Source organism: Schistocerca americana, chromosome 7, assembly GCF_021461395.2.
Source record: "Schistocerca americana isolate TAMUIC-IGC-003095 chromosome 7, iqSchAmer2.1, whole genome shotgun sequence".
NCBI lineage: Eukaryota > Metazoa > Arthropoda > Insecta > Orthoptera > Acrididae > Schistocerca > Schistocerca americana.
In genome coordinates, this window is record NC_060125.1 from 304,526,217 (window position 1) to 304,550,398 (window position 24,182).

The window sequence follows — 24,182 nt, forward strand, 5'->3', positions numbered from 1 at the left end:
CAGGACGCGATCGAACCCCGAAATTGATCGTCTTGGCGTGGCTGAACTATAGACAACACTAGCCGTGTACCTCCTTCCTGGTGGAATGACTGGAACTGAGGTACTGTCGGACCGTTCTCCTTCTAATGGGCACTGCTCATGCATGGTTGTTTACATCTTTGGGCGGGTTTAGCGACATTTTGTTGATGTGTGTATTAGAAAACACACTGTTCAAGAGTCAGGAGGGAAAGGGGTATACTTGCAAAAGACCGAGTGTTAGGGAAGATTTCAGTAAGATTACGTCGAGGGCTAGTCAGGAAGAATCATTGCGCAAAGACGTGGAATACGGAAGTACTAAGGAATGAACAGATACGATTGAAGGTACTACGATAAGGAACAGCTCAGGCAGTTATTTTAAGAGGAGTGGACTTCTCTAAAAAGTTCAATCACGGAAGTCGGGAAGAAACTGGTAGGTACGAGAAAGAAAACAGCGAAGAAACCGTGACTAACGGACGAGATACTTCAGTTGATTGATGAAAGAAGGTAGTACAAAAATATTTTAAAAAATTCAGGAATGCAGAAACACAAATCACTTGAGAATCAAGTAATTAAGAAAGACAGGGAAGCTGAGGGTAAATGGCTACATGAAAAATGTGAAGAAACTGAAAAAGAAACGATGTCGAAATGACTGACTCAGCACATGGACAAGTCAAAAGAACATTCGGTGAAATTAAAATCAAACACGGCAGTAGTAAGAGTGCAACGACATTCCAAATGGTGGGTGCAGGGGAGAGAGCGGATAGGTGGAACTTAGAACACTGAATGCCTCCGTGAGAGGGAGGGCTCGTTTGACGACGTGATAGAAGAAGAATCAAGAGTCGACAGGAAAGAGATAAGGGATCCAGCAATAGAATTTGGAAGAGCTTCGGATGAGTTAAGATAAAAAAAGATAGATGGTACTGATAACAATCTATAAGAATTACTAAAATCATTGAGGGTGGTGGCAGCTAAACAAGAATTGACAATGGTGTGTAGAATGTTTAGAGTGCAGATATACCATCAGACCGTCGACAAAACATCTTTCACACAATTTCGAAGACTGTAAAAGCCGTCAAGTGCTACAATCATCTCACAATCAGCTTAACAACTTATTCACCCCAGCTGTGGGTGAGAGTAATATACAGAAGAAAAGCAAAGAAAACAAAGCGTCTGTTCGATGACAATTAATTTGGCTTTCGGAAAGATGAAAGCACCTAGGTGCTACTTCTGACAGTGTGGTTGATGACAGAAGCAAGACTGAAGAAAAATCAAAACATTTTCATAGGATTTATCACCTGGAAAAAGCGTCTAACAGTGTCAAATGGTTCAACACGGTCGAAATTCTGAGAAAGATGTGGGTCAATTAAAATGAAAAACGGGTGATGTTAAATACATACACGAAACTGGAGGGAACAATAAGATTGGAAGAACAAGAACAATGTGACCACATTAAGAAGGATGTAAGGTAGGTGTTCAGTCTCTCGTCCCTATTGCTGAATCTATACACTGAAGAAGCAATGAAGGCACAAAATAAATAGTCAAGAGTGGGATTAAAATTCAGTGTGAAAAGATAACAATGATAAGATTCACTGATGACATTGCCATTGTGACTGAGAGTGAGAAAGACTTACTGGCCGTTTCGAAGGAAACACTGCAATGAGTGCAGAAGACGGATTGAGAGTAAATCGAAGAAAGACAAAAGTAACGAGAACAGCGAGAAACTTAACAACAGAATTGGTGATAATGTAGTAGGTGAAGTTACTGAATTTTGGTAGCTAGTTAGCAGATGAACCCATGAAGGCCCAAGCATGGAGGACATAAAAAGCAGACTGACACTGACAAAATGATATTTCAGGCCTAGAGAAATCTGCTACAATCAGATCAAAATTAAATGGTAGTTGACACTTCACGCATTGTAGCTGGTTTACTCCAACCAGAAGGCTGAACGTCACGCCCAAACCGTTCCCATAGCCAAACCGCCACAACAATTACTTCACTTCTAATTCCTTGTCCTGCTTTCTTTCTTGACATTTTTGAATACTGAATCCTTGGTCTGGTCTTTTTATTTCGTATTTCATCACACATGGTAACTGCACCAAAAACAACACACATTATATATATATATATATATATATATATATATATATATATATATATATATATCTGTGTGTGTGTGTATATGTGTGTACTAACGAGATACACACTTTCATAAATATCACTAGCCAAACCCAGCATAAGACGCTATTCAGTGTCATTCATAGAGTTGCTATAATCACAGGATCGTCTTACATTAGATAAGCTTCAAATGACAGTGCGTGAATTTTTTAAGACTGTTAGTTTGTCGTTGCGACTGGGGCACTGGAGTCATTAATACAACAGTGTTTTGTGGTATAACCGTGCAGCATAATGGTGAACATGTAAACAGGTCTTGTCAAAGGTGGACGGTTCGAATTTATTCTAAAACAGTGAATTTTTCTTCCAACTCTAATAAAAAGTCTCTGAATATTATTTTTATTCAATTAATTGTTTTAAATATAACGTTTTGTTTCTAACGTTTTGCTGCCTCATTTTCATCATCGTACTGTCCTTTTTATCTGCTCTTATTTTTCGACCTGTTATTTTTTCATTTGGAATGTGCTCCTATCACCTTCAACTTGTAACCAAGTGCCAACTACGACTACTCATCGGTTGGTGCGGCATCCCATGTAGCCAGTGTGCTGATACTGTCAGCTAACCAAGGACAGCGAGAAATTACAGTTTCCTTTCACTGTTAAATTGAAATTTTGCTATAGAAGATGCCTTTGCAGACAAACATATTACGAAATTTTTCTGTCTTGTGTTTACTCGTAGAGGTTAGACTTAAATGCTGTGTACGAAGCGTTCGCGACATTAATTATGTCACAAGTAGTTGATCGCCATTTTCTCGGATACGTTTCACGTCAGGACGTTGCGTTTACGTTAGGACATCAGGTTAAATTCAGGGCTATAAAACCCGTCATCTGCCGCAGTTAAGTCATTGGTCAGTTAAATTATTCTGTCGACAGAACATCTCCCATTTCCGTCAAACGTCGCGGCGACCGTTTTAAACACATGAACAGCGTCTGTGACGTGACCATGTGGTAGCCGCAGAGGATGTGACAACACTGTAGCCGCAAGAGACAGACGTCAACTATCAAGTAATTTTAATCTGACTATATTATCAAACCTGAGTTGCAATTTGAGGTAGAAATTACTGAAGATGTGTGTTTGGAACACAGGATTCTACGGTAGTGACACGTGCACTGTGGAAAAACGGAACAGAAGAGAATCGAAGCATTTGAGATACGATTTTACAGAAGAATTATATATACGTTTGACATTGTGTCAGCTGTTGTGGTGATCTGAATTATTGTATTATTCTTAAAAGCCAGGTTCACCAAGATCGTTTGTTGTAAATTCAGTGGACTAATAAGATGAGGAACGATGAGGTTGTTCTTAGAATTGGCGAAGAATGGGATGTGTTGAAAACACTGGCAAGATAAAGGGACAGCACGGTAGCGCATCTGTTAAGGTATCAGGGAATAATATCGATGGTACTACAGTGAGTTGTACAGGGTAAATATTGTAGAGGAAGTCAGAGATTGGTAGACATCCAGCAAATAACTGAGGGCATAGATTTAAATTGCACCCCGAGATGAAAATATTCGCACAGGAGAGGAATTCATGGTGGGACACTTCAAACAAGTAAGAAGAAAGACGAATTAAAAAAAAAAACTACAAGGCTAACTGAACCTTGTGACGAATTTCCCTCACCTTAAGCTCCCTTTCACCCTAACTTCCGAACAAGAATTTTGACCAGCTGGCCAAATGGATATCCACAATGAAGTCCTTTTCAAATTCTGTCAGGTATGGATAATGCCGTATCGTACGAGTATGTGCGCAGAGATGTTTGTATCCATCACACTGATCGCTCAGTATCCGACAGTGATCACGACCCCTACATTCTGTACACAGCCTGATGGAAACACTAAATACAAACAGCACCAATGGATCCTATTCTCCGTTCTACGTCTCACTGTAGATAGTGGCTGTAGATAATTCGATGGTGGGTTAAATGTAGATGATCCTGTCGTATAAAAAGTTTAGTATTCAACATATATAAGCAGAATTTGTACAGATCATAGCGTGAGCTGTCCTCTTACGCAACACTGACGTTCAGCATGGTCGCCACGAATTCGTACACAATTGCACCATATTGAAATCAGGCATCGAATCCAGTTTGGAAAAAGACAGATTTTTGGTTCTTGACTCATGGTTTAAGAAACCCCAGGCTTCGCTGGTGTTTGTGACCACTAAGGAGTGTGTCTCCTAGCCTCATTTCATCAGCACATCTCAGACTGGCGGACGTCAGCCGACCGCAGCGTAGTTTAGCTGCAAAGTTCATTTCCTCGTTATCAAACGTCTTCACCCAACGCCGCACTTTGTTGACATCCATTGCAACCTCCCCATACATTTTGTATTTGGATAGACAGAGCGACGTGGCGCAGCGTTTAGCACCCTGGACTCAGAATCGGGAGGACGATGGTACAAACCCACGTCCGGCCATCCTGATTTAGGTTTTCCCTGGTTTACCTAAATCGCTCCAGGCAAATGCTGGGATGATTACTTTGAATCACGGCGCAAAAGCGTAGGAATGCGAGGTGACTGTGTAGAATGGTTTTGTTCTGTAGGGGACGGTTCAAGCTATTGTGTGTACTAATTCCGCTTTTATTAAATTCATTATAATAAAAATTTATGCCGCAGGAGGCAATAGGTTGTGATCCACAGTCGTACATACCAGCCGATGGTGTCTGTGTGTGAGAAGTTATATTGACATCAGTCGTATCAGTCATGTTTCTGTGTGCTCTACCTCTTTTGTTTGGTACTTTCTTGCTATTTTTGAAGTCGTAGGCTGCACATCTGTGGCACTTTTAAGGTGGGAACTAACTGGAAATAATCCACGAGGGTTTGGATAGGGAGGGAGGGGGGGGGTGAAGAAACAAAATGAACGTCGAACTGTCAACTTCCGCTGGTTCGAGCCCCGGGTCCGTGCCTATTCCACAACAGTACTATGAAAAAGGAAGTACCCACTAAGCGGACACCTCCGACGCTTGTTGAGCGGACTACGCGGCTTCGTCGCCGTGGCCGAGGCCCCGGTCCACCGGTCCGACGTGTAACGAGCCAGCTGTCACGTGCAGGCGCGACCTGGTGCTGACGGCTGCCGCCCTAATGACCTCTCGAGGGCGCAAGACGCACCGTCCGGCCACGCCTCCGGATGGCCTTCTGGTCTCTGCGCTACGCCTCCTGTCCCCACTGTCGTACGCTGGACGAACGTCACTTTGCGACAATCAAAAAACTGTACAAGCACAAACTCCTCGTAGGGAGGACATCTAAATGGTTCAAATGGCTCTGAGCACTATGCGACTTAACTTCTGAGGTCATCAGTCGCCTAGAATTGAGAACTAATTAAACCTAACTAACCTAAGGACATCACACACATCCATGCCCGAGGCAGGATTCGAACCTGTGACCGTAGTGGTCGCTCGGCTCCAGACTGTAGCGCCTAGAACCGCACGGCCATCCGGCCGACGAGGACATCCAATGTGTTGGAAATGTCCTCTTATTCGCATCACACATTGTAAGTAACGAAAGGGTGTTGGTAAAACTTTTTTTGATGTACTATAATGTAGTATTTGTTGACATTCATTCACAGACGTATTTATCAGGCTTAGGAAAGGCAATATTACTGAAAGTACAGTAAAGGATGGTGTGAGCGTTGAAAACTATGGTTCATTTAAAAAGTCATGAGCTATGAATGACAGAAAGTATGCGATTGCTTTACATAGTGCCAAGAAATGTTTGAATAAAATGAGCAGTGGAACAGACGAATACAATGGCTTCTTCAACAGTCACAGTACAACAAGTGAAATAGTCTGTGCCGAATCTAAGGTAACTACAGCCTAAAACAGTTCAGGCATCGAAAGGTTACTCATGCAAACTTCTAATCTGGCACGCATCCAAGTCCACTAGCAGTGGTGCGTTCCTCTATCAGCTTAGGCGATGTCACACACTGTCTGATGATCCGCAGTGCCCATGTTCATCGGACGCAGGGCTGTACATAATGGCCACTTCCTGTAGTTGGGGGCATCACTGGACATATTACAAACGACTCCTAGCACGAGCAGCGTCGTCTCGCGAGTGCCTCAAAGAGTGGACAGCGGTGTACGCCATCGGTTTTGCTGCCTCGATAGCAGCACCTCACAAGAGGATTATGGTTCCTGTTAATCGTAGATTATCATGTCTTAGGTATGTTGAAGAACTTGTGCTGAGTACATGGCTAGGGGCTCTTCAAGCGATGGCCCATAGTGCTGTGTACCTCCTATAACAGTAATGTTAGAAAAGTTTCTACCGCGCATGATTAGCGCAGTGGCTAAGGTACAAACCACTAGTAAACAGTGTATAACGCGCAAAATTATTCAAAAATAGTTAACTTTCGTCTTTGTAATCTCAATCTTAAATCTGACATTGCAGCAGAGTTTCTTCAAACGTTCTCAATGCTAGTGGTTCGCAGTTAAAATTTCCAATATTTGGACAACATTCGCTTAATTCGTTGGGAGGGCAGACTGACCAAACACTTTACTAATAAACCTCCGAGTATGGAAGGAAAGAATGCATCTAAGTCACACAAATCATCCACCGAAATGTACATTGTGATAACTCTGTGACGTCAGTTTTCACATGCAGGTTAAAACTGGCACAGAAAAAGTTTAATATAGCTCCCAACTTCCTAACAGGAATAAACAAATCGCTTCCACTGAAGATTCCATGAAAATACGTTCTTTAATTTGGCATGAATATACTGTACCTGTTTTCACTAGAATGATCAAATACGAGTTGTTTATGTCGAAATTGATCGAAGAAGGAACAACATTTTGAATTAAAGAAAACTGTGTTTTCCCGGTATCCCTTCTGAAAACTCCTCACGTTGCATGGCAGTAGCTTTCAATAAATGTGCTTGGCACCCTGTGTCCAGTTTGTGATTGGTCTATTTCTATGGTAAATACTATACAGAATTCTGTTAAAGCGCACCAAGCAATGAAAACAGTATAGAATAAAGCGATTCTATAATCGATTCAGTAATAAACATGATACACATTTGAATAAAGATTCCTACAATCACTGATGCATTGAAATTACTGTGGGGACAATTATTATTGTGCATGATGTATACTATTTAATAATATTCTGTAGCATGAAATTGAAAAAAAACACATGTGGGCAGATACTGAACCTGTATCACCTGAGTGACACTAGCAAACTTTTTAGGCATTACACTGCATGTGCGTGGCATGGTCGAAATGCAATTTCAGGTGTCGGTGAAGGTGGTATGCATAAAACTATGACCTGAATTTTCTCAACATCTAGGTGCCATTGTATGAAAACTCGGTATCCAGGTACTCCTCTACAATATACCTAAAACTCATCATAGTCTATGATTAAAATTTCTGTGGTCATCATGTTAGATTCTGAATCACTGTCATACTGAGCCACACACAAAGAAAAGAAAACCTTTAGTTATAACCATAATTAAACATGTTCTAAATTTGTGGAAGTGAGAGGTAATATTTTAAAGAAAAGTTTGAAGCATTTGTCAGAAGTATTGGGAACATGTAATCCATATTTGAAAAGTAACATATTCTGTAGGTTCTGGTTCACTTTTCCCAAATCGTCAAAAAAGGCTATAAATTCCTCGAGTTTATTTTCCTCTGGGTACAAATTACCTAGAGCCTATAGAATATCACTACTATGAAAACACAAAATTCCCTAAATTTTCGTTATCTTTCATTCTTAGATTCTCCTGCTAATAAGAAACACAGACAAGAAAAAGAAAAAAAGAGAAATAGGGCTAAAGATAGAAAACCTCAAAGAATTTTATTTCAATAAATTATTCAGAATTTGCAGTAGATATTAGACTCTTTTGAATTAATGATTTTTCATGTTTTGGGAGTGTACACTAGCTTTCATTTCTACCACATTCAGATGTTATTTTTCAGAATCTTTATCCTTTTACTTCTTACTATAACAAATTTTGTATATAAACATTTTAGATTTGACACAGTGTGATGCATCCATTTGTACTGAAATAGTTACTAAGGAAAAGTAAAAAATTCAGATTTTTCTAATGTATCTTTTAATACATTTATCACCTCTGAAAAATGGTTTAGAAAATCCAATAGCATATAATGTTAATTCAGTAGCACTTGCTCTACTTTTTTGTTAATTCATTATGTTCATAGAAAGCATCATAACTAAAAAAACAATTCCTTAATGTATCTAAATGCAGAATTCATTCTCTTAAGCACTCTTGAACGATATCTAGTAATGACTCCATGTGATTTATATTCAAAGTCACACTTATTCTGCTTAGAAGAGATCATTAAAATATTAAAATGTCTTCCTGTATATGTGTTGACTACACCTTTTAAGTTGTTGTTCCTTAACCCTATACTAGGTATTGGTTTAGGATATCCATAAATTAGTTATAATGTATTAAAATACATCATACATTTCATATTACAACAAATAATACCTCACTACTTGGTCTCTGATGTATTCCATTCATATTTTGTACGTCTTGTGGTACAAATTTTAACAAATAGGTTATTAGCTATGATTTTGTATCATTATTTATCCACACCAATTTGTTATTAAGATGTGTAAAATTTCCGTTAGAAATAATATATATATAAATTCTTAATTTGACATAATGATTAAACAGTTTCATTTGGATTAGATGGTACAACTGGACTACATTTTATTGTAGATGGCAGTTTTAGTGTTTTGCTGTACAAACCTTGAATAGCATCGATCTCTTCTTGAGATAGTTGATATGTGAACAACTGTAGAATGTGTACAATATTGCTCCATCAACATCTATGTGTTGTAAACCTAACATATGACCAATTTCATGACTCAAAACTTCAAAAAGATTGTTCCGATAATCTGTTGTATTTCAATCAATTTCCAAGCATCAAACTGATCTTTATCTGATCGTATTACCTTCTCTGTCTCAATCCCAAAACATCAGAGAATCTGATATTTAATAAGTGTGTATTCTTCTTGTCCCTGTAGTTGAAATATCAGGAATGCTGGTGTCACAAGAAAACTGAATCCCAGTATAGTTTTGCCAGAAAAAGAGGCTAATTCTGTTAATTATAATACTTTCTTGTTTGCCCCTTTATATTCTGTTTGATATTTTTATCCCATGTATATATAGTAGTATTGTAGTTAACAAATATATCTTATAGGCCACATTTCGGTCCATTCATAAAATTTAAAGAATCTTCAGTTATCTCAAGACCATGTGCATTAACTGAAATAATATTAATGCATATATAAATGCATCACCACTTGCTTCAGTAAGTTTTGTATCCCATTTAGTATCTAAGTAATCATAATCATTTAAGTATTTTACAGCTTTGCTCTTTTCATCAACAGCTAGTATTTTCATGAGCAACTACAGCAGTAGTATCCTCATTTATATAAACTTATAACATTGTAAGATATGATTAAAGTAGTTGATGAATCTAAGAAATAGTTCAAATACAATTATTTTTAATAAATGGAGGTGACAGCATGTAGAATGAATGTATTAGAGTTTATTCAGATCAACAAGATTATTTATGACAATAAAGAAGCACTTGTCATTTCTGGTGTAACGAATTATCCTTAGCTTAAAACGAAAGATGTAGATGAAATCCTATGACATGAAAATCGACAAAAGGTGTTCAGGCCATATTATAGAAACACATCATACTAATTATGAAACTCTAAAGAGGAACAAATTATTCCCCTTATTAAATGAACATCCATGTATAGATTTTCGTAATGAAACAGACTTGTTTTCACTAATTACAAATTCAAAAACGAAACATACCGAAAATTTTCAAGATTAGGTTCATGAATGAGTTTTGCTACAAGTTAGAGAGCATGGAGTACATATATTGAAAGTTAATTTGATTATGTTATTGGATCACAAAGAAGTGGTCGAGAAAAGGAATTAAATATTTTTGGAGGAATATATCCAGATTTTGAAGAAATTTCAAGATTTAATTATGATCGGAACTCAGTAAACATATACCAGAGACTGACAGAAAATTTACCCATTGTTTGTTATCTTACTTTCTTTAATATTTTCATTTACTTTATGCAAGGAAAGCTCATGAATATTCTAATAAATCTACATTCAGGTAAACATATTAATTACTTAGTTAGAGAATTTAACTAAATTGACTTAGTAACAGTTCTACACATTGTGAAACAACAATTTTCAGTTAATCATTTCTCAACACATCTTTTCAACACACATGATTACATTTTGATTTGATACACTGTTGATTTTGATACATTAATTATATAAAGCAGTCTTGACACAGCCCAATGGAAGCTTGAGCTCCTGATGCTGCTGAAGTGGGTAATATTTCATAAAGTCAAAGTATTTTTTATTTGATGATTCTGTTACCTTTCAAAACCCAATGACAATGAATTTTATCTTGAAATGCTAATATAAAATCATTCAAACAATGTCTGTATAAATGATATTTAATCCAATTTTCTTCTGTGCTGAAATTCTGTCAAATAGTCTGTAGATAATTTTTGTTCACATGTTACATAGTCCCAATTTTTCTGTCCTGAAATTTTCTTACAAAAACTTCTGACTGATGTGACATTTATTCTGATATATCGATATGTTGCTGTATTACCACAGTTTATTTTATCAGAAAATCTTCATACAAATTTTGGTAATCTAATAAGTATTTCCAGATAACGTAAGCTTGAAATTATCATTTGATGTTTTCAGTTAGATATAACATCCCAATTTAATTTATGTTGATATTCTCTTAACAAGTTTTCAGTTGAGTTATATTTTCTTGATATATGTTGCTAATATATTTATCCTGAAATTCACTAATGAAATTTTCAGAAAAGTTTTATTATGTGATATATGACTTCATTTAGATAAATTAAATGGTCTTCTCTTTCTAATATGAATTGTATGTGGCATGCAACACATATAATTTCTCAAAATCTAAACCTTCTCACAAAAGATGATTTATTTTGTTATGTGGTTCATTCTTAGCTTTTAGCTCTTTAATTATGTCACTGTTGTTATTCGTATTTTTATTGGTATTATTATTCATATGATTAACCAGTTCTTTTTTCTATGTCTGGAATATCATATAATTCCTAATTCATTCGTTTTATATTTTAGTTCTTGTACATTGGAATTCATCAAATCATTATTTTTGGAATAGCCATAGAAGTAAACATCAATAAGTTGCTGTCTATAGATTTTCGTGTATCTTCATTATTATAATGTAGTTTGAAGGTTTGTACCCCTTCCATTTATAAGATTTAACATTTAATAAGAGAATAAAAGGCTCCAGGTACTAGATATTTCATGCAGATGTTACAGGACTCCTGACTACAGGTTTTGAGGAGCCAGAACGTGGACAACTAAACAAAATGAAAGGACATTTAGTAAATTCGTTAAATAATAACAGTCTCATGTACACTGAAATGAAATATGCTAATTTGTTATTTTATAACACAAATTTATTGAAAATGTTATCCTACAAAATATTATTTCTTTATAAATAGAGTTATTTCCAAGGATTTCTAATCTTGCTTACCAATTCAGAAGCACCTATGATGAATATATTGGAATTTATTAATCACAAAACCATCAACAAATTTAGGTGTTCCATTGTTTTGGGACATAAATTTAATGATTACTGGTAATGTTTTAGACCTTCTTGATGATATTTCAGTGTCTGAAAATTTAGATACTGCATTTTCTTGAAAATATAAACCAAATCTTGGTCAGTTTCTCACACAGAGTAATATTTCTGTTACATAAATAAAATATGATGAACAATTAGCATTAGATTTTGAATACATTCAAAATGGAATTAAAAGTTAAGCAGCAAATAATTGTGTTCAAAAGAAATGGATTTTATTAATTGTTGATGATTTTAAGCTATCAGTAATATTAATCAAAGAAATGTAGGGAAGTAAAAACATATTACTTTAACTTAATTGTCAAAAAATGTTAAACGTTTTCATAAAGTATGCAAGAGATTATAAAGTCATTCAGTCTAGAAAATTTATTGAACAACAAGAAATAGAATTTTAATACAAGTAAAACTGAAAGAGAGGGAAAACGACAACTACAAGAAAAGGTAAAAGAATGTTTAAATTTATAATATGTAGTACATATTGTGGAATAAATGAAAAAACAAGAGATTACTTATATTGCCAAATCCATGCACTATAGGAAAAGATAGTGTTTCAAAACATGTGGTGTTGCACCTAAATTACAATTACAAGGTAGAATTTCTAAATATAAGAGTGGCATATTAAATAATGATAGTTTCTTCTCTGTATGATTTCATGAATGTTATAATTATAAGATTGTTGAAAGCATATTGTAAAATGTTATGTCTACTTAAAGAAAATAAAGGAAAAGAAATGTTTTAAATGCACTTTAATGATATATGTCACTATATCAAGCTATCTGTGTAGATGCAGACACACATGTTGATTTACTAACTTCTCATAGAAGCACAATATGTAGTGCTAATTTAACTATACCACATACAGTATGTGTTCCAATTGTTATTGAACAAGAGCTGTGATCCAAATGAAGACTGAAAACAAAATGTAAAATAAAAACTATTTTGTTAGATATTTTGTCTGAAAACAAATTAGCTACAATTGTTTCTCAAATCTGTGAGGAATATCCTGATTAACTTAATGTGATTAAAGAACCATTAGAAAAACTTCTCGAATCAAAAGGATATAAAATTAAACAGAAGATATGGAAAGAGATAGAGAATATTTTATGAGAAGTTAATTCACAAATAAATAATAAATGCTGGTATTCTGTATTAAAATATTTACAAACAGGATATATTTCTACTCCATTCTGGTTACATAAATCTTTCTTTCATTCATCAACTAATCGATCTCCAAGTGTAGATACATAGGTATCTTCATCATCAGGGAATATAGAGATAGAAAATATAGAAGTGTTAATTTTCTCATTAGTAGTGAACACATTTATATACATGCAAAATATTTATAAAAGTATTTTTCCAATAATATATTTAAGACCAGGAAAGTTGGATGGTCTGTGTTCTAATCAAAAGAAAATTTTTTATAGTGAAATGTTTTGTGTTAAGTGGCCACTGTCTCAAGTACATCTAATGGTGATTGCAATTCAATGAAAATTTTTTATTTATTCGGAATAACAACAGGATTGTTTATGACAGTAAAGAAGTGTTGGTGATATTTGATAAAGAGAATAATCAAAGGTTTCAATGAACAGATATAGATAGAATTTTCGAATATGAAACACATAAAAATGTATTTTTTGTTAACATACACAAAAATGATGATCAAGCACTGACAATATGTAATATGCATCCAAACACTGTTTTCACAAATGAACCAGGTCTATATTCTCTTATTTTCTCAAAAAGAAAAAGGTTAAAAAATATTTCAAAACAATTCCTAATAATAACATTTTCTATTAAATGGCAACAATCCCAGGCACATCCACTACAGAAGAACCACTAATGATTATACATCACAATGACAACAGGATTGTTTAATAACAATTCAGAAACATTGTGATAATAGTATGAAGAGATTAATCTATGGTTAAAAGCTAAAGACAATGCTGAGGATCTAGAATTTAAGAGTACTATAGAAGCGATTTTATATTATTAGAGAGAAAGAAAAAGCTACTGAGGTATCAAGTGCAGTAAATCACTACTGCCTTCAAACACACAGCCACAGACTACGTTTAATAATGAACCACACTTATCAATCAAAGATGATGGAAGCAGAAGATTTCCAAGACTGCATAACAGAGGAAGTATTCCCTTCCATTTTAAAACAAGATGTATACAGAGTGTGATCAACAATTGAAAATGTACAAGAACAAAGTGAAGATTTACAAATTGAGTGGTCTGAAAAAAAGAAGGGAAGTAGTTCAAAACACAAAAATATCCAGAGGAAATGCTTGTAGAACATATAAAAGAAGTGCATCTATAGATTGTTTCACCAATTGAAGTTCCCAATTTATGACCAACATGAATTTGAGTATGACTCTTATGTAATTAATTGTTATATGTACTTGTACTCTTACATAGAAACAGTCAAGTAATAATAAGAATAGAATATAATCCAACCTCAACCAACTTGCAAAACTAATTGAAAGAATAACTGGTTCAGAACATTAACTTTTATAGAAATTTCTCTTCGTTAATGACTGGATATACAGAGCTACGATTTTTATAAGATGTAGGACATCTTTTATAAAACAACTTTTTCTTTATTGAGCCAAATATTGTGTGAATTTTCAAATCCTAACCATTTGAGGTATATTTTGTCTCATATCTTTCTCTAAAGTTATATATCTTTCTTCAACAATGTATACATTCACATAAAAATTTCTTTCAGTTCTCCATTTAAATCTCTTAATTTGTATGTGAGTGTATCATAAAGAATCACACTTTCAGTTTCAAAAAATTCAGTTGACCAGTTAGCTCTGTATTCATCTTTAAAAATTCCTGATTCTGACATTATCATCCATGTTACATTTAGTGTAAGCTAAAGCAGACATTAGTTTGTAACTTGGTTTACCAATATATACAATAGCAGCAGAATGTAACTTTTTTATTGAGTTTTATTGGTTTCATCTTTATTATGAAATATTTTGTATTGTTGTAATAATCAACTACTTTCAAAACCATATATAACCACTTATAATTTCATTGAAAAACCAATCTCTTCCTCCTTTTCCCTTCAGTGTCCTGTTAAATCTTTGAACAATAGATGGTTTTAATTTAGTAAAAGTTGAATAATGATTAATATTATGTTTTCATTGTTTCTCGAAATTCTTTAGTCTAAAATTACTTACCACCATCTGTCCTTCAAACTCTTGGTGTCCACTCTTTAAATAACTTTTCAAAAGCATCATCCATATTGTGACTACTTTTACCTTATCTGCTACAGCCCAAGTAAATAATGGAATATCAACAACAGTCAACAAATATTTATGTCCCTTATTTAATTGTGATATTCCTTTCACATTGCCAGAATCCGTTTCTACTAAATCAGCTTCCCATAAATCATATATACCAGAAGAAACAACACTTCTCCTTTCAAAATGTTTCCTCATTAACTTATGTATTTAATTAACAATATCTGCACAATTATTAGGCTGCATTCTATCACCAACAATATTTGGTTTTTCACAAATATAATCTTTTTAATTTTATTTACTGGTTAAAGACTTTCCATCCTCTGTCTTCCTTTTTTTGTTGCTACTCTGTGAGGACTACATGCCTCAGGAAAATGTTCATTCTTCAAGCACAAAATACTATTGACCATTTATATATATAAAAAAAATATTAACTATTGCTCTGTTTCATCATCATTATTCGATTCCAATATCAGGTGACCAAACGGTAATTCTCCTGAAACAGGTACAGTTTTAACAGATCAATTTAGATACAAACACTTTACCTCCCATTTCAAGTGAAGCATTATTTAACTGAATGAGAGATAAAAATTAAAGTTTATCTGCATTATATTATTTTATCTTTATTTTAGAATCAGTAGGTGACATATCACCATCAGTATTTACTCACAATCAAGTAATTCTCTTATTTTTACACCATACAGTACTTTATCACCAGTAACAAAATGAAGTTTTGGTATATGTTTGTCACACATCCTTTTCTGAAAACCATTTAACTGGCTTAGGTATGGTTTTAAATCTGCCTTTGAGAAATAATTTGTACACATTTTTTCAACCTGCATTCTTGTTGGAGTAATGTATGCGCAGTAATTCAACTATGATGGATTACTTATGTATTCAGGCTTATATAAATTTCTTTTTATGTAATGTTTGGTAACTGTATAATAACTGCTTATTCTGTATTTTAAACCAACTAACATTTTATCTTTAAAATCAATACATCCTTTAGTTTCTTAAAAGATGTTTTGTAGTTCTTTATGAAATGATTTAATAAAATTTCGTACTACTTTTGGATAAATCTCAGTTTTAATATTTTGTACTTCTGTCAGATTTTATATTTCCACTATTTATCTTATTTCCAAAAATACCTATTTAATGTGAAAATGTTGTCATTCTCATAATTATCTGATAACAGTTTAAAAGAAAGATATAAATGACCACATATACTTCATTAAAATTTTGTATTTGTTGTTCATTGAAGAACAGCTCATCTGAACCAAACTGTTTAACCGGTTCTTCTGTAATATTTCCACCAAATGAATCAAATAAATTTTGTTATCTTTATTCTTATAATAACAAATTCAGTGTGTGCCAGTATTATTAGATGTATCTAATTTTACTGTTCAAGATTCATATAATCTAGAATGATTTTTAAATTCATCAGTCATATACACAACAAAAAAATATACTTTTAATTCTTTAACAAGTTCATCTATATCAAATTTAGTTATTGCATTAGGGACCACAGCAATTATTTTTGGCAGACTTTCTTCAAAATTTTTACCCCAGTTCCTCTCTTCCCTATTGCTACATTATATCTTTTCTGTTTGTCCAATTTTGCGTTAGTTTTCTTTCTATTTATGACTGCATTTGCAACAGTAGCAGATCACTTCCTGGCAGATTAAAACTGTGTGCCCGACCGAGACTCGAACTCGGGACCTTTGCCTTTCACGGGCAAGTGCTCTAGTTCTGCATGGTTCGCAGGAGAGCTTCTGTAAAGTTTGGAAGGTAGGAGACGAGGTACTGGCAGAAGTAAAGCTGTGAGTACCGGGCGTGAGTCGTGCTTCGGTAGCTCAGCTGGTAGAGCACTTGCCCGCGTAAGGCAAAGGTCCCGAGTTCGAGTCTCGGTCGGGCACACAGTTTTAATCTGCCAGGAAGTTTCATATCAGTGCACACTCCGCTGCAGAGTGAAAATCTCATTCTAGTAGCAGATCAGTCTGCTGGTGAATCAGTAGCATCTAGTTTTGGTAATGTAGTCAATAATAATGGAAAAAAATTTCTTTATGTTGTGTTAATCCAGACCCTTCCTGCATTTGAGTTAAATATTCAACAGCCTTTTTCACAACAGGTATACCTAAAGTTATGAGTAATTTACCAACCTTTCTAATCTGTTTTTCTCTGTTGACCAGCAGTTAAAAAAATATCAGTGCCATAAAACTGTTTATTATTGAATTAAATTTTAACTGATTTTCTTTTAGTTTTGCCTCTAGGTAGCAAAGAATAATCAATGCTGTTGTTATCCATTTATGTAGATAAAAACTTTTATGGAAATTAAGTTTCTATAGTCTCCACCCATTTTCATCAAGTTCAAGCGACAAACCTAATTTTCTGTTACCATACATGGTTTCTCTACCTGTTGTAGTTGCGAATTTTTCTCGTAATGAAGCATCAGAAACATGTATTCTTTCTTTTTCAGTTACCTGATGTTCTTACCTCCTATGTGTCTTTTTCATAAATCTTGATTATTTCTGTAAGCAATACCATGTTTTTTTTCAAGTTTCATTTAGTGGACTTATTCCTTGATCTCCTCTAGCTAATCTTTCGTCTAGTATTGTGCTGTGAGAACATAAGCTGTAGCCTGGAAGATGCATTTTGAAAGGAAGGTTGTTAATCAAAGTGTTTACTGAACCTGCTTACTAGACTTTTACCATATTTATCACTTTTCCAGAATGTGTGAGGAAGGTTGTTGAGAAATGTATGGACTCCCTCTAGGATCATTAAATTTATTTATCAACATCTGTATTACACCATCTCTTCTTTAAGAGAAACCTTAATCCCAGCAAATTCTTCTGCTTGAGTTACTGATTATTTGATTCTCTCACATCATTCATACAAACATATTCATTTGGTTTTACTGCATATTACTTTATTAAATCATCACCTTTATTAAACCTTCTTTGTTAAACCTTTTTCATCTGAAGAAAGTAAAGATGCTGAATCAATTTAACTTAATCTAGGTAAATAGATATCAACAATTTCTTTTGTAAGACTTTTAAACTTTTTATCTCTATTTCTTTTTATTTTATTTGGATTATTAACAGAATATGATGTTTCTGATTTGTATGTATATCCACATAATTATGTAAAATAACTGATTTGAATGTTGTAACCATATCGTCCATATTAATGTTTTTCTTGCTAAGAGATACATTAATCCATATGTGCATTCATATTCTTTTCTGTCAATTGTTAATTTATTGCCATTACATTCAACTGCTAAACGGTTTACAAATTTAAATGTGCAAACAGGTTCTCAATCCCAAATGTTTATCTTCAGTATTGTTATGTACTCTAACGTTCTTTCACTAAATTTAAATTTTGTAGCAGCAACCTGAGCCTGAGACTTTTAGTCTCTTCTTCACATTTATTCAATATGTGTTGCATTTCTGATTCACTTAATGTATAGTCACATTTAGGATACTGATTAGCAGACCATTCACAACTTGTACTTTCATAACCTGATAGATATTCATGATGAAGGTAAGGAAGAATATGTTTTCCAATCCCTCTGTTCTCTTCAATAGCTTTCAGAACATCATCATCTTAATCTTCAGTTCCTTGTTTTACCTGTTCATCTGCATTAAGAGGTGGATGATCTTTCTTATGTTTCCCATATTCTGTTTGTGGTTGCTTCTTTCACTTTTAAATTCAGGTTTTCAACCTTTTTCCTGTTTTCTTTAGTGTTTTGAATGGTCTTTGGGTCATATTTCGTAAACTCTTACTACAGATGAGGAAACAGTTACAAATTATTTTTAACATTTTAAGGTGTGATAAAAAACCTTTAATTCGATGTCTGCAGTTAACTTCGTTAGAATAGAGGATCCTTTTATTCCATGATCAGTTTTATTGTATTTGACTATATATCTTGATGATACAGTATGTATGGAGGGACATCTACTTCAAAATGCTAAAATAAGAAGTACTAAAACTTAAGTGCTTTATTCATGATGGATATTATAAAGATTGTAAAGAAATTATATGGGAGGGTGCTATTTCTATAATTTTTACTAGGAGTTCACTACTGCAGAGGCTTTTCATGACCTGATTACAATGATAGTCAAACTGAAATAAAAAATACTCTTCCAAAATAAGGCAAAATTTTTGTACAATCTATGGAAATTGGTGTAGCTATTATTTTAAACAAACCCAATTATGAGCTACACCAACAAAAGAAAATATGCTAAAAATCCAAAACTTTCTACACCTATATATGAATTACAAACAGTACAAGTACCTGGATGAGGTAAGGAGAAAAATTTTGAATTGAATGTAACGAATCTCTGTAATTCTATAGAGTTTCATTTGCCTTATTTTATATATGTTGTGTTTCAGAGTAATTGTTATAACTGCCAAGAGATTGATTTGTCATTATCTGATCATGTTAAGCTATTAACAGTACACTTGAATAATAAAAGGAATCAAGTTATCCTGCAGGAAATGGGCAGTTTAGCACTACCAAATAATATTCTCAAAGCTTATGATGCGTTTCGTTATTTTAAATGAGTTACACAACTGGAATGATATGTGCATATAAACCCATATAGCTTCATATCAAACTATCATATCTATGTGATTAACATAAATAGCAGGAAGAATATTGTGACCTCACAGAAAACCCAGATGTAATTAGTTGCAAGTTTTAATGAAAAAGTCTCAGGAGGTACTTTGTCATACACGATTATGTCTGCCAAGAGAAATCTCACATTCAATGCACAACACTGGATATTAACTGAGAATGTTTAAACTAAAAAAATAGAATATCTTAATTTTTAAATGACATCTGATTTAATTGATTATTTTTTCCTGAACAGTTCTTTTCATGTAGATTATTTGAGCATTTTGAATACTTAAAATTGGTTAATATTTGGTGAGAAATTAACAAAAGAGATTTTACCTCTTTCCCTACGAGTACCACAGCCCAACTTACTTAAATATTTTCCATTTTCCAGGTAGTAGTTTCCAGGGGCATTTACTCTGTCCAAAAATGCAATCAGAATTCAATCACCTCTAAAAATAGAAAAGTTATAACAAAATAAGTTTCATACACTTCAAACTTGGCGTCTCTCAGAGAGTCTCAGATATAGAGGTATCTGCTACAGTGATAAATCTGTCAAGAGGAGGTGCTCATAGAAGCTCCCTTTAAAATGATACTGGAACATTCTTTATTTTAAACAAAAATTAGTCTTTTTTTAATTTTAACTTGAGTACTGCAATTGACAGTTCATGTGGTTTACATTTCATCTGTTCAAATGACATACAGTAATGTGAGCACTGTCATACATTCATTTGCATGTAAAATTAACTGCTAATACCACATTTTAGAATGAAGTTCGAACATCTGTCATGAAGTATATGTACATTGTTTGAGACTCTCTGCCTGAGTTATGTTGACCACATGGCATAACATAATGTGTAAGGAATGCTGCCATTTTGCTGAAACAACCTACATCCTCTCCTATGTACTTAATAATGACCAGACAAATGGGGCACTTCAATTAATTCTGAAGTTAGTCTCCCCACAGCATCATGTACATTGGGTCAGAAGAGTCCACAACATGCAAGTTGTGTGGAAAGCAATGGGGGGATTGTTTCACTTTTATTTTTAATTTGTAGATGGATGTAAAGTGAAGTGATATACTGATCTACAACATTACTTGATGTGAATATTTGAAAACTAGATGTGGAGAGAAAATTTGTATGGCACCCAATGGTAAATTTAAGATTACTTTGCTAAACCGATATTACAAATTAATTGCTGACTGGGATTTTCAACATTTTTAACATGTAAGTATCAGACAGATATATAAAGGAACTAAAAACTGTAAAAACAAAGATAATGAATTTCACAATCTAGAATTTCCAGTTGGAAAATTTTATCTTTTTCCATTAATGTTTATATCCATTAAATGGTCAACGACCTTTAGCAAAAGCAGTGAGGTGAATATATGAATAAAAAAGTATCAATAATTTTTAGGGAGAAATATCGAAAAGCTGGATATGTCGTACATGTAAAGAATGTGAAACTTATTATGGTAAGAGGTATTCCAGGACAAAAATCCTGAAAAAAATACATGAAAATGTGTTACAAGTGTAAGCAAGTTTCCACTGAAAAAACGTGAAAAATTATTAATTCATAAGAGTTTCATCTCTACTACATATCCTGAATTATACATTGAAATAAAATTCGTTGAAATTACCTATGGTTTACCTCTACTTCCCTATTGTCTTAAACTCGATTTTGTTAGTAATTGAGGGATGTAAGAACGAAAAAACATGAATACATACGTATATTTATGTATGTAAAGTAGGGATATTCTGTTGGTTATGGGTAATCTTTTCCAAGGGGAAAAAGCATATGAAATCAAAGCAAATACATGGTTTTTAACGATTTAGGAAAAGTGAGCCATAACCTACAGAATATCCATTCTATATGCAACGTGTTGAGGTCTTTGTGCCGCAGGCTTAGAACTGGAGTCCACATTTCTAAATAAAACTGCATTTCAATATGTTAATTTGGTTAAAATGTATCTGTTTGTCCCATTATTACAGTAATTTTATCTTTAGTATGTCTTTAGAAGTGATAGGGTACCAAAAGAGTATTTGTAAATTCCGTCCTGATACATGGTTCCCGAAATTTACTGGTTACGCCAGAAGGGAAAAGCCACACGTTAACATTAGGAAATGATCTGCGGCTCTGCAATCAGAGTAGGTTGTGATATGTCTAGGTTGATCCAGACTGACACTGGAATATGTGAAAGTAACCTGCAGGACATCTTCACACCACAATATTTGCAGAAGGTGGGTGTACACTGGGTACACGTAGCATATTATCGAGTGTTAGTTATTGCAGACTGCAATGACCAAGAGCGATTTAAGAGTACAGAGTGGGCTGTGGTGCAGTGGAATGCGACCATATGGTGGAAGTGTGACATTTTTGGGCTAACAACTATTACAGAGGACACGGTTTGTAAGTTACCATATCCCCTATTGCACTTACCGGGTAAATCTTTAGGGATGTTAGCAGCCACGAACCTGACGTTACTGAAGGTTGCCTGGGATCATACCTTACGCAGTTCTCTGGAAGAGCTTGTAGCAGTTTTGAAGGCGCATATTGGACTATAACAAGTGTTCCAACTTATCGCAATAGGTACCACCATAAGAACATGGTGATAGGTCTCTCATCTTCGAGTACCAGCCGAATTATGGTTCTCACATGTGTAGCCAAAGTCTATCTATAGCAGAGAACCATCCACCCTCCACCCACCATAAAATGACCAGGTGGTTCACCCCCAACATTTAATTAACCATACATGTACCAGCTCTACGGCACTGTGAGGTGGACTGGACAGAAAGATGGGCACTGTGTAGAATGAGAAACATAAAATGTAGCGCGTAACTTCCAAGTTGTTCACAGATTTAGCCGCAGCTTGGGATTCAGTGGACTGAATCTGCCAAAGGGAGGAGGAACTCTGCTCCAACACCCTTTCTGTTGCATGTGAAATTCCGCAGCTAAGGCTGGAATAATTGTGACGTGACACGGTGCAGACCTGCAGCTCATTACACTAGCCGTACATTAACCAGCTAGATTACTTCATGATACGTCATGAAGCTGCTCTGCTATGGTCCCATTACGTATCCAGAAATGGTGCCTTGTCATAATAAAACGAAGTCGAGTGAGTTTAAGTACTAACCGCTGCAGCTTAGCACTATCCATCTTTGGCTGCTGCCTATGCTGGAAACTACTCCATCTGTCAACCCTGTGTCCGTCACTCAGCCTCGTCTGGTCCTAGCAGTTGCCTCTGCAGGATGCTGGTCTGTAGAAGACTCGTAGATATGATGCTGCCCATGCCTGAACAGGCTCCATCTGGCTGGGGCTCCTCTATTTTGCCTTTAACTGGCTTCTGGGCGTCTATAAGGGGTCTCATTCCATTAACCGATGGTCCTCACACCTGTCCTACTGCCTCTAGCTGTTGTTATCGATACTTGCTGTCGTCTTAACGCTTTGCAGCCATAGGCCACAAGGCTGCTGCTGACTAGTGTCTGAAAGACAGCAGCATGCTGCCGTGAATTGTGTTGAGATGGGCACTGCCGCTTGCATTCAGCATGTGCCATCGAGATGCCACCTCCAGCTACTGTAAGAGTTCTTGATAAATGAAGTACATTCTGCCTGTCAGTGTTTGTGTTATTTGTTGTCGGTGTTTCCCATCTTTTTCATTCACAGTGATAATTTCTAATATTTGTTATGTAGAGAGAGCTCTCTGCATCTTTTAACCTGAATTAATCTTGCTTATGTTGATTGGTGATGCATGCTGGACGCACAGTTTGTAAAAGCTTTGCTGTGATATTGCGTAGATTTTAGTTTAGCAGTGTTTTTACTATCTTATTTTATGTGAGGATATTGAGTGGGTAATTCAGTAAGTAAAGGGAGATGAAAATCTAATAGTCATGGGGGATTGTAACGTGATTGTAGGGGAAGGAATAAAAGAAATGTTTAAGATAGAATATGGGCTTGGTAGTAGGAATCAGAGAGGAGAGAGACAAATGAGTTCCGTAATAAATATCAGTTAGTAACAGCAAATATTCTGTTTAAGAATCAGAAGGGTGAAGGTATATTTGGAAAGGGCCGGAAGATACGCAAAGAATTCATTTAGGTTTCATCATGGTCGGTCAGAGATTCCGAAATCGAATATGGGAATGTAAGGCGTACACAGGAGCAGATATATACTCAGATCACAAAGTAGGGGTGATGAAGAGTAGGCTGAAGTTTAAGAGACTGGACATGAAGAACCAATGAGTAAGAAAATGGGCTACAGAAGTACTAAGGAATGAAGAGACACGTCTGAAGTTCTTTGAAACTATAGATACTGCGTCAAGCAATAGCTCAGTAGATAGTTCAGTTGGAGAAGGGTAATCACAAAAGTTGGACAGGAAAACATAAATACAAAGAAGGTAACTGCGAAGAAACTATGGGTTACAGACGATTACGTCAGTCGAAATCATAGAAGTTAATCAGAGTTTGCAGAAGTACTTAAAA